This window comes from Drosophila subpulchrella, chromosome X (assembly GCF_014743375.2).
Source record: "Drosophila subpulchrella strain 33 F10 #4 breed RU33 chromosome X, RU_Dsub_v1.1 Primary Assembly, whole genome shotgun sequence".
In the NCBI taxonomy this organism is placed as follows: domain Eukaryota; kingdom Metazoa; phylum Arthropoda; class Insecta; order Diptera; family Drosophilidae; genus Drosophila; species Drosophila subpulchrella.
In genome coordinates, this window is record NC_050613.1 from 6,816,773 (window position 1) to 6,830,066 (window position 13,294).

The 13,294-nt window shown below is 36.7% G+C and overlaps 1 protein-coding gene across 2 annotated transcripts in view; it reads left to right on the top strand.

Moving 5' to 3' along the window:
• Window positions 1-4,119: 4,119 nt before the first annotated feature.
• The window catches only part of LOC119556403 (teneurin-a), a 256,048-nt gene continuing 246,873 nt past the window's right edge, over window positions 4,120-13,294 (top strand). For both annotated transcript variants that reach the window (XM_037868580.1, XM_037868582.1), the window contains exon 1: window positions 4,120-4,354. The gene's annotated coding sequence lies outside the window, so the exon portion shown is untranslated. The remainder of the gene's footprint in view (window positions 4,355-13,294) is intronic.

Sequence of the window (13,294 nt, forward strand, 5' to 3'; positions counted from 1 at the left end):
TCGATTTCATGTTTTTATACTTTGCATGACTCGTTTTGTTATTATAATATTATTTTTCTTTGGAAAAAAAATTGAAAGAATATAATGACAATTTACAAAATTTTAGAAAGCTAAAAAATATTTTTTTTTCAAAGATTGGTATTAAAAAAATGAAATATATTTAATATAAATAAATTAAATTTTCTTTTTTGTAGAATATTGAATATTGGTCAACATACAGCCTTGTTAAAGTGATTTATGACTTTTATTTAAAAAATATATTTTTAAAATTGATTATATTTCTGAGAATTTCTCAATGAAGTTGTATTTATTCGGCGGAATAGGCAGGGACAATGGACAAATGACAGGGGCTGGGAGAGTCCTTGCTGCAGACGGAGCCTGCGGCACAGACACATAAATGCTTATTAGCATTAGCAGCGCATTATGATTATTCGGAGAACACGCACACACCCACACACCAACACACACAGACACGCAGGACACCTTTTTCGAGCTGGGGAACCCCCGACATTCCCATTTTCAAAACTCACCAGGTATCGGGGTTAAGCTGGCATTTGGCATTTGCCACCGCCAGCCGTTGTTGTTTGCGGAATATTGTCAGGAGACTTGTGCGTTTGCCTGCTCGACGCTGCACGGTTTTAAATTTCGGATTCGGTATTCCGTATTTCGCATCCTGCATCCAACATCCTGCATCCTGCATTCGGATCCCGACTGGATACGGCATTGAGCTGCAATTAGAGCCTGAGTGACAGCCGCCATGCTAATCAGCTTCTTATTGGGCTCAAAGGTCGGATCATGGTGCAACAGGATGGTGTTGAACATTTACTCAAGATTGACAGGCTTAGTATTGGTATTTAGCATTTGGTATAAGTATTTTAATTGTAGTATTTAGTTTATTATTTATACCAAACAAAAACACCTCTTAGCGCGGTAAAAATCTAGTGACGATCGCACCATCAAGAAACATAAGTAATGATATCAACTTTTGTAACGTAAATGTATTATAGGATCTACTAAATAAATTCATTCGATTTAATTGCAGCGTGCCGAATGTAAAAAATTTAGAAAGTGTATTTAGTTAGTAAACAAATGAGGTGTCATTCCACGAGTATTTCAAGTGAGAATACAACTAGACTAATGAGCTTGAGCCTTTATCCTCAACGGCCCCAACAAATGAAACTTTCTAAATCTTCACTCTTCTTTTTATTTTTATAGGCATCGGATTATAACTGGAAATTCCACCTACAAATGGATACGAATTTTATACTAAAACAATTTAAGAGTTGTCAAAACAATCGAGAAAAAACTCGTGATTTATATATATAAAGCTATATATTCAAAACAAAGAATCAACGCATAGCAAAACTCACTTAAATTCACTAATAATATTTATAATTATTATATATTCTTAATGCAAACAAATTTTCTAAGGGATATTAGGGATCCACAAGTAGCTCGGGCTTAAAAAAAAATGCTGGTAAATAAGCCATCAATTAAGTGACATATACGTTTGTGCTATGAAATGGCATCTTCAAATATAAAAGACTCTCAGTTTCATTAGCCTTTCTTGTCCTTCGTTTGAAATGCAGATTTTCCATCTCATTGTAATTTAATTACCATAATGATTCCCTTTGTGCAGACTGTACATTTAATTCGCAGGCCTTTTTGTTTCAACTGTATTTGCATCGTTTGGCAGCTGCTGTTGCCCTCTTGGCTCGTCGTCAAATTGCTGCAGCTAGATATTAACCAGTTACTGTGTCTTCCGCTCAGCACTTTTTTTCAACTTTTTCCCACTTTTTTATTAACCCCTTTGTCGATGTTCTACGCTGATTTCGTCACGCGCAACCGGAAATTACTTTCCAGTTTTTTTGTTGGCATTTTTGCGGCACCACCACTACTACTAGTGGTTCACACTCGACAGATGCGACATTCCCCCAGCCAGTCCCCCCATTTTTGCTGCACTTCCACCACGGGAGCTGGATTTTTTCTATCGATAACAAAAGGAAGCCTTATTAGAGTGTTCCTTTATTTGAATGCCACATTTCACGCCATGTGGGGTATAAAATCGGGGACTGCCGGGGGTGGCATCTATTGTGAGAGTTGGTCTTTTTTCAGCTAGCTCACAGACTCCCCGGAAACCCCTATGAGCATCCCCGCTACTGTAAAAACCCAAACACCCCCCCGAACATCCTGCGAACCTACGAAACCTTGACAAGTTGCTATTGTCAGCCATTGTGGGGTCCTTTGTTTTAGCCTGGGCTTTGTCAGCTGGTCCAGCTCCTTCAGCTGGCTGCTTTTCCCACTCCCCGGCACTCTCAATTTTCTACTTTCCACACCACCCGGCTTTCTGCATTTTCTTTGGCCGCCTTCAGTGGCAACTTTTCATTAACCAAAAAAGAGCTGCCTCGGATGGTCGGATAGGCACCCAAGATGCCTCCACGGCACATGCTCAACAACACTTCCCAGTGGACACTGGGGAAAATTGTGGAATACAAACTAATAGGCTATAAAGTATAAGATAAATAAATATAAATAAATATTAATATTTTCAAATATTTTCTAATGTAACTTGGTGAGTTGTGTACTTTATTTAATATTTATTAAAACAAATGAATGCCTACCAATCAGCCCATGTATTTTTTTATACGGTATGAGCCCATGTATTTTTTTATAAGGTATTAAAACATTAAAACATTAAAATACATGAAAATTATTTCCATTTCACCGGTTATTCCTTATACGGGTATTTAAAATGTAAGATCAAATTTGGAATAAACGGTCACATTAAGTATTCCCAACAATCTCTAAGGTCCAAGTATATACAAAAATGTAGTATATTTTAAATAAAATAAAATAAATCAGTTTTGATTTTAGTCTATTTAATTAATGTCGCTATTTTCAAAGTATTGAACTTAACTTTTCTTCTAGGCTAAGGAACGTTCTACCCTCTTAAACTCCAAGTTTTCATAAAATTGTTTGGCTTAGATCTTACTTTTAATTTTAACTATCCTTAATGTGGTATTTAAAAAAACTTTAAATTGTAGCCTAGACGATTGTTTGAATTCTTTATAAAACTATAGTTACATATAATACCTAATGTTATCGTATTCAACCCATTAAATAGAGTGAATATCTATGAAATTGAAACCAAAACAAAGCATCGAGTTTAGTTTTATCGTTCTATCGGTGTGCACTATTTGTGTGCCCTATTTAAACAGCTTTCCAGCAAATAGCTCCTTTGGTGGTTTTGGCGGGAACTTGTGATCAGATTTCATCTTTGAGTGCCTGGACGTGTCCTCTCGAAATGCCAAATTAAACCGAATAAGCGGCGATAAACAGGGTCGGGAATTTGGAGCCAGAGCCCTGAACTTTCGAGGCGGTGAGAGCAACAGACGTCTGGCCGGAAAAGCCAGAAAAGCCGGCTAAGATTTGGGTAGAATGGCCAAGGGGGGGCAGTCAAGGAATCGCGGAGATGGATGGATGTGCGAGGAACATCAACTAATTGAAATTGCGCGCCAATTTTGTGGCTTAGCCAGAGTCAGTTGGCCCTGGCTGTGTCGTGTCTTGGCCAAGTGACATGCGCATAGCCATATCATTGGTATGGCTCGGGTGGAAAACCGAAGAGGCCGAGGCTTGCGGGCCAACTTCGTGCGTTGTCGTGGGTCGGGAAACGTGAATCGTGGGAAAACACAACATAAACTCGGTGCTCCGAACTCGGAACTTTTGGGGGGCATATGGGGTTTTTGTTGGTAATACTGGGGGCCGGGGATGTGCGTACGGATTCATTCGCCTGGCCGGAATATCGGCGAGTGCAGTTAACGTCGGTATCTGCAGGGCCTCGCATCGTCGGCGGCGTCAGTCAGCGAACAGCGGTCCAACGGTGCGTATGCGTATTTCGTGCGCTCCACGGTGCGTATGCGTGTTATTTGACCCACAGAAGGGAAATCGCGGTGCGGCAGTATCTCGTAACCATCGTCGTCGTACGTAGTACGTCTTCCTCTTATTTGTTGTGAGTCGACTTCTTCGCGCGTTTCTTCATTTTGGCCACCGGTTTCTGTTACCAATCCGCTCTACCGTTGAATTTTTTTTTTTTGCTGTTTTTCTTGTTTGTTTTGGTTTCGATATGTACGGCATGAAATCGGAATGAAATAACCAAGGCAAGACCCTAGTGAAAAGTGTATGAGTGCTAAATACCCCAGAGAGAGAGTGTGTGCAATGTCGGTTTTCGGTCACCATTGATCTATGGCCATGGCCGGTGAATATTAAAAGGGCCGCCACAACACAGATAATAGCAGAAAACAAACCGCTTTAGGCCAAAATTCACTCACAAGTGTCATATTTCGTTTTGCAAAAGGTAAGATAATCCGTTCGTTGGTTAGTGAAATATTCTAGAAACATTAACGTCCGATGTTGAGAACTTGGCTCATATTCGGTGGAAACCCCTTTCCGTACTTTGAGTATTTTAATTGTAGTACGAGAAGGAAACATCAAACACTTAGCGCTTGAGGCGAAAGCAAAATATGTTTATTTAAGTCTGCAGATAGGTGATAGAACAAAATGTGTGCGTGTGTGCCTGATTTGTTAGGCTAATGGATATTCAATTTCATATTACATTTTCATTAAAATCGTCGAGTTATTTTGGGGTTTCGTGTGTGGCCAATTACCAAATGAAGCATTCTTTATTTTTTAGCAAACATGCAGAATGGTTGTGGGTAGCTAATGGGTTATTGGGTGATTATCATTGGTTGTAGGTGCTTGCAAATAGCCATGTCTTTTATTATATTGATTATTTTCGACTGTTAATATCAACTAGTAATGAGCAACTAGCCCTAAGTTTTAGAAATCTTTTAAAATAATGCCTATATTTTAAAGGTGGTTGGTAAGTGCAAAATTATGCAAATTATTGTATTGATCATAATCAAATGTTAAGTTCAAGAAAATGTTTTCTTTTCACTTAACAAATTTTAAAAATACTAAGGTAATCTCTAGTGAAATAATAATAATATTGGAAAATTAATAACTCAAAATATTAAAAAAAAACTCTTAAATAAAGTAAAATCAGTAACTGGAGCTGCAAGGATTCGAACTTTCGAACCTTTCCGTAAAAAATATCATTGTCACTTTTCTGATTGCATATTATATTTAAGTACGGAGGCTTTTTATTTTAGGAACGTGCTTTTAAAAAATTTCAAGATCGATTTAGTTATTTTTTAAGAACATTCTTTCTCTAATTATTCATTCTACATTTTTCTGGGTGTAAGAAATCTTAATCTTATTTGTCATTAGATTACCCCAATGTTAGTTATTTCTCTTATTACATGCAACAATTGCTGGAATAAATGTATTAGTCTACCATGAATATCATGGCGTATATCTCCATATTTTAAATAAGCGGATCTCCACCCTTTATGTTTATGGACCTCCCACGGTCACTTTTACCCCTGGCCAGCCCCTGGGAGGCATTAACTGGGATCAACTGTACAATTGCGGTGCACGGCGTAAACCTATCGAAAATTTGTTTGCCAAACGCCTTCACCCAGGGGTCTAATTCGATTTGGTCAACTGCAGCTAATAAGGTCAGAACGTGTGTGTGCTAGTTTTTGGCCAGCAATATTTTGCATTTTACACGACGCACCAGATTTATGGACCAGATGCCCTAAGAGGGCACCCCCTCCCCATCATCATCATCATGATCATCATCAATGGATGCCGGATCGAAGGCCGTTAATAATGGAACCTGGCCAGGGGCAAATGCATTTCATAATAATTAAATTAAAATCTGTTTATTTATGCACTTAAGCCGCAGCAGCAGCAGCAGCAGCACAAAAATGGCAATAATAATAATAAACACTAGTAATAATAATAATAAGGCTTACATCCATTCTGGGCGACCATTCGAATGTGAAATATCTAGATTAAATATTATTTATAATTAAAGCAAACAACTGCCGGTCAAATGCCTGCTGGATCCCCAAGCCCCATCTCCCCGAAAAAGTCCACCGAACTTGCAGTAATTAAAACAAAACAAAAATATGTGTATAAACCTTGGCATTTTGTATTTAAATCAATATTGCGGCCAAACTGGCAAAATGGCAGGCGAAACACTTTCGCAAGAAGGAAAACTAATTTGAAATTTAAATAAGTCCTGATCTCGTTTTCTGTGGAATTGCTGCAGCTGCAGACTTTCGACTGTCGGCCGTCGAGTGATTGAGATTCAAATTTCATATTTACCTCGCCTTCTCCGTATAATCCCTCAATTAGCCCGGGAAATAAAGAGATTGCCAGTTGAGTGGGTGAGTTTCCTCGGGCCGAGTTGGCAAAATGAAAATTAAATATTTATGACAACTATCGGGCCACGAGACTTCAACCTCAACGAACCGGAATCCTCAATGTATCGAAGTTGGCTGCATCGCAGTGGATGCAATTTCTGGCTGGGATTGGGGTTGGGCGAAAGTGAATTCCTTTGACAACAACATCAGGGGCAGAAAAACAAGGAATTTACCCTTGTCCACAAAGAAAAATGCTCGGGAAGCCAACCTGCAAGCGAAAAATTAAATAATAATTGCAGCTAATGGATGACAATGCCACTGAGTGGTTTTTTTTAAGTAGCAGCTTGTTATATTTCCGGATCTCGCAGTTTGTTGCAAAACTCATATTACTTACATGTACTTCGCATTATTTTTCTAACTAAATTTTAAGGATTCTGTTTGATGAAAATCATGTTTTAGATCTTCCTCTTGTACTTAAGTTTTGAACTTAGTTTAAGTGTGGCTTTACGAGAGGTTTCTTTTTCGAATTTTTTGTTCTATCTACCACAAAAGTACATCATACATTGGTACTTTCGAATATTTATTTTCTTCTTGCTTTAAGAGCGAGCATATATCAAGGAGAAATCGTTCTTAAAACCAGAAATATCGTAAAGTATGCTTGATTCAGGGTCAAAATTCTTAAAACTATACAACGTCTTTAAATAAAGTACGATTTTTACTTGACAATTGAATTAAAATAAGTATACGTTCTTACAAATAAATATCTTTTGTTTCTAATAAAAAATTTAATAATTCTTAAATCAAGAATAAAAATTCTTAAATCAAGAATAAAAATTCTTAATCAAGAATGGCTGAAAACTAATTGTCGTAAAAAATCACAATTCTATTTTGCACAAATTTTTCGCGAAAAAGTATATAAAACACACTAATGAAATTGAAATAAAAAGAAGTCAATTTTTTTCAGTGTACTTTTTCGCATATATATGCGTTGCTCCCAACATTAATAACTTTTTTTTTTTTTTTTTTTATAAAAAGTGTATATTTATTCAAAATTAACAGGTATACTGCTACCTATGTGACAGCTTAAGCAGGTTGTAAATATAGGGGATAAAAATATGTTACTATACAAGATTACACTAGACTTCAAACATGTTAAATATATCTTCATGGAAGGTCATGTGGGTGGTATCTTTTAAGTCTTCTTTTTGCAGGTTCCGTATTAGCCTCTTGGCCAGGGAGTTAGGATGAGAGCCAAGACGTCTGAAGTAGACTTATAATACATATTTCCAGATTGGACTGAAAATAGATTTGTAAATGTGAACTTTGATGGACAATGAGAGCTTATTCCTTGGAGATAGAAGCCAGCGCATACGTGCTGCCTTTAAAAGCACAGACTGCTTGACCATCGTTATGTGCCTCTGAAAAGCGAGTTCTCTATTCGAAATCACATCAAGGTACTTGTAGTGGGATTCGTGTCGATGTACAGAGCCGAGCATGGAAATGCCTGAGCAATTCTTTGGTCTTGTGGAGAATGTGACACAATCACATTTGCTGCAGTTAATGCCTATATTCCATTCTTTTCAAAACGTGTCACGTACTCCTGCAGGCCCAATGTTGCAATATCTATACTTGGTCTCCTGACCATAACCGTATGTTGCGATGAGCATCATCATCAACTTCGGTACATTCCCAGGAATCTGGCTTATCCGACGTACGGAGTGAGTAAAGAGCCGGGCCTAGTACACTGCCTTGGGGTACACCCGCTGAGGTTGGACGTTTTGATGATTTTTCACCATTGACAATTACACAAAATTTCCTTTCCAATAAGAAGCTTTGAATGAGGAGAAAAAGCTGTGGCGTTGGTAGAATCTTTAGCTTATTTAGGAGGCCGTCGTGCCATACTCTATTAAGGGCTTGTTGAATGTCCATAAACACAGCAACAGTGTACATTTTGTTTTTCATGGCTTCCAGAGTAAAATTGACAACGCGATGTAGCTGTTCAGGTGTACCGTGACTTTTTCGGAAGCCAAACTGCCACTTTGGAATAGCTCTGCTTACACTTTCTAGTCTAAGGCTCCGATCTAGTATTACTCTTTCCATAATTTTGCCCAATGCAGGTAAGGGACTAATTGGCCTGTATGCACCTACTTCGGTGGGTTTCTTTTCAGGCTTGGGGATCATCGTGATAAAAGCACTCTTTTGGGTTTTGACTCCGCCTTAAGACGCTGTTGAAAAACAGGAGTATAAAAAGCAATGCTTAGGTGGGAAGAATCTTCAGAGTTTTATTGTCCAGCAGGTCCTTGCCTGGAGCTGTTTTGTTTTTGAGCTTTCTGATCTGTGTTACAACCTCTTCCAGGGTTACAGGCTTTGTGGGGAGAGCCTTTTGAAAAGGTCTGTCCAGACGCATTTGCACAAGCATTCGATTTTCCTTTGGAGTTAGGTTTAACGGCTTAAATCTGTTCTCTAAATTGTCAGCATAGATATCAGCCTGCTGCTGACTGGAGTATTTGTTTCTTATCTAACACAATGCATTTATGTGCCAAACTTTTTAATTTGGGATTACAATAAACAGTTTTTGGCCCTTGTGTATGCTACTAAAAATAAAAGATGCTATTTTTGCAGCCATTAAAGTCACATTTGCATGTCGCTTTAATTGCAGCTTGTAGGTAATATTTTTTCAGCATTTGCATTTAATCTAAAAGAGCATTCCAGGCAATGTATTTATATTTCATTTTTCGTTTCCGATTGCAACATTTTAAATGCATTTTATATTGTTTTTCATGTTACTTGTGTTTGGCTTATTGTTCCGAAAAAATTGCTTATAAAGTCGCTTTGCTTTCGACCAATTGCTGATTGTATTGCTGATTTAATTTCCAGAATTACTAATAAACATGTCGCTTTTGTGTCCGCCACTGATGTTGCTTTTAAAGTTGATATTCCTGCGTGTTGCAATCTCGCTGCAGGTATTTTCAACAATTTCACTTTTATTTTTATTGCCTTTTCTGCTTTTGGATTCAGTTGCTTTGCCATTTATTTTTCAAGAAAAGCGCATGCCTTTCTGTGGACAAGGTTTTGCTGATATGCTGCTGGAATTGCTGTCATTTAAATTTTTGACTTGTTTCTTAATAGTCAAGTTGCTGATGCCTGTGATATATTTATATGGCACTTTTGTTGGATTTATTTCGTTTCTAATATTTTCTAATCAACTTTAATTGGTATTTCTAAATTCAAACGTGGTTGCTTCTTTTGGTGGGCGTTGCGTTTTGCCATACAAAATAGTGTTGAGAAAACATCGGTAGTTAGTTTTGGCTATCGATAGTGGCTATCATCAATATTATTGATACTATCAGACATTTTTGAGCATTGGAAAAATAAATGACAGAATGAAAAAGTCTTAAATATTTGTATAATGAAATCCTAATGATATATTTAAACAACCCTAATACAAAAACAAGAAAGAAAGTTAGCTTCGGAAAGCGGAAGCTTATTTACCCTTGCATCTATAATTATTAAATTTAAAAACACAAAAAATGATATTCCCAATAGTATAAGATAATATATCAAGAAACACCGAAGCTATAATTTGTTTCATATTATTTTTCCACCAATTTTCCGATGGTTCCTATGGCAGCTATATGATATAGTCGTCCGATTTTGATAAAATTAAATTCGAAATTCAGAACTAAATAAAAAATGTTATTTCCAAGCGTTGGAGGTTATATGTTGAAAAACACCGAAGCTATAACTTGTTTCATATTATTTTTCCATCAATTTTCCGATGGTTCCTATGGCAGCTATATGATATAGTCCTCCAATTTCGATAAAATTTAATTCAAAATTCAAAACTAATTAAGAAATGTTATTTCCAAGCTTATGAGGTTATATGCTAAAAAACACCAAAGATATAATTTTTTTAATATTTTTTTTTCCGATTATTCCTATGATAAGATATAGTAGTCCGATCCGGCTGGTTCCGACTTATATACTACCTGCAAAAGATATAAGACATTTGGAAAAGTTTCAGCCCGATAGCTTTAAAACTAAAAGACTAGTTTGCGTAGAAACGGACGGACAGACGGACAGACGGACATGGCTAGATCGACTCATCTAGTCATGCTGATCAAGAACATATATACTTTATGGGGTCGGAAACAACTCCTTCACTGAGTTGCAAACTTCTGACTGAAATCAATATACCCTCTGCAAGGGTATAACAAGAAAGATCGCTATAGAAGACGGCCTCGACTATTAGATATCCGTTGCTCATCTAAAGGGAGTACACTTAGAAAAACCGCATCCTAAATTTAGACGCGATTTGTACTTGATTTCAGATAATATTTTTTGGGCATTTTTCAAAACTGAATATGCTGCGCGATCTTGAAACAAGATAAACCATTCTTAAGCCCCAAATCATCCGAAAACGTGCATGATTACAGAACTTTTTTCAATAAACAGGACAAATCAAGTACAATTGCTACTAAAGCTAAAAATAATATAAAAAAAAAAAATTTTTTTTCTTGGTAAGCACAAATATTTTTAAATTAAACATTAAAAGTACTTAATTAAATAAAAAAGAGGTTATAGTATCCTTACAGAACAATACATTGTTTTTATCAGTAGATGAAAGTGCACTTAACTTAAGCACACAAAAATGTAAAAAATTTATTTCCATTGCGTTTAAAAACATTCTAGAGTAAAGAATAATTCACATATAGTCAATAACACAATGAACTTAATACTATTGACTATTAAGAATTCAATGCTCAAAATAAGTACATATTGTACTTAAATTAAGTATGAAATTGAAAAATCGTAAGAGCAAGCGCGGCCGAGCGGTTAGGAAATCCGTCAGAAGTGCGTGAGGTTGTGGGCTCGAGACCTAGGAGTCGTTTGTGATTTTTACAAATATGTTTCGTAAGTACAAAAATACATTTTTATCTACTTATCTCTAGACATTTATCAGTAATTTAGAGTGAGATTATACAAAATAATTATTGTTAACTCATGAAACAACATAAATATTTAATGTTGTCTAAAGAATCTTTTATACTTCATTTAAGAACAAAGTGTATGTGATTAATGAATAAATCGGATAAATGCACGTTTAATGCCTAAACTTGCTGATGTTTCTCGTGGGTTAGGTGCTACTTTTTAGTTAGTTAATCTGGTTTTGGTGGTTAATGGGGTATCGGAACAGGAAGCGACTTCGGTGGGATTCTATGATATGGAGAAATACAGAATGAAATGGAATTCTGACCTTGGAATGCTTGGCATTAGCACGATCCGGTCGGTTTTTGTTCTACGAGCAAACTGCATTTGCACGCAGAATTCAAACTGCAGATTGCATTTTGCACTCTCGGCATTGCTGTTAACATTTCACTTTTTACTCAGGCGTTTTTTGCCATTTCTGTGTAATAGGAATTAAGCCATCGGCCGCAATCAACCTTGTTATCGTGCTCAAATTGCAAAATTTACATTCGGGCTCTAAGGGTAAATAAGATTAGGCATGGACGGCCTGCTGATTCATGGCCATGGAATGCAAAAGGACATGTGCTTATACACATACACGTAGTTGAGGACTTTTAGAGATAGGAATTCGTGGACGATGTGGCCGGGGCAACCACAAGTGGGTAATCCTAATTGATGGTTTCGGGTTGCTAGTTATCCAATTGGTTAATTGAAGATAAAATCGAAGTCCGAATTTCTGCCGAATTACCGTGAGATGTTCCGCATTGTACTTGCAACTAAGTGAATAATAATTCATAATCGCCTTTAATCTTAAGCTTAAATCGGACACTAATGAAAAAGTGAATGTTACATTCATTTCAGATTTAGAGCTTAGTACCTAAAACTTAATATTCAAGTTAAAAATATTTAAAATATATAAATCAAGGTAGAAAACATTAGATACGATGCTAGGCGTTTTTTCTTAAAGCATTTACGTCGTTAAAAATTTATTTTATGATCAAAGATTAAATTCTTTAAATGTACTTTAATCTTTTGCATGAGATTCATGAGGTCGGCGGACACGTCCCTCATTTTACAGTGGACGGACATTGGGCATTCCTTTCATTTTAATAGTGTCACGTTCGGTGCGAAGCGGAAGACCCGAGGCGCTCGTTTGATAACTCAATTGCGCCGGGCTCGACGCCTCAAATTGAATTTAATATTAATTAACTAATTTCAGTGCTGACTTCACTTTTAATTAACTTGCCCCCGCCCACCGTCGCCCTCGTCCAGTATATGTAGTACATATCTTGTCGCATACAATCTGGGAATCATCTCGGAAGCGACTGCGACGCTAATTTCATTTGATTCTGGCCAACATTTGAGGCAACCTGTCCTTCCGCTTCCTATTCCCCTTCCCCTTTCCCTTTCCCCTTCCCACGGGAACTTTCCCACTTTCTCCCGAGCAGAAGGAAATGTCCTGGCGATTCTCTCAGGTATGGCTGCGTTGACTTCACGTAAATACACGTGCCATCGCCTCGCTGGCCACCAAGGAATAATATCCACTCACACAGGCACACACGTACACTGGGAGAAATGAGATTAGAAAAATGTTAACTTAACTTTTGTGGCAGTATCGGTAATTTGTTATATTTTCAATAATATGAAAATCTTATCTAAACTCCGATGATAACAGTAGCTTGGTTTTTGTTCTGCACTTGATCTATTACCAAGTTTACCTATAAATAATATCATGGAACTAGGGAAAAACTATGACAAACAATTTTGTAATCATTATAAGATGTAATGCATTATTAAAAAAAAATTAAGAAAATAACGATATTCCAATTTAACTTATAAATTAAAAAAACGGATATTCTCTAGTATATTACTTACAAACATAAATGAAGAATCATCGACTATAATTTTCCTTAAACTACAAGAGATTTGATAATATTAACTTCAATCGCAACACATGTATAATTTATATAATCAGCTTATGTTTTCAAGCTACTTTTTCGCATTTCGTTCAGTCAAATCTTAAAACGATCATATTTCTTCCTGTGTACACACGGCAA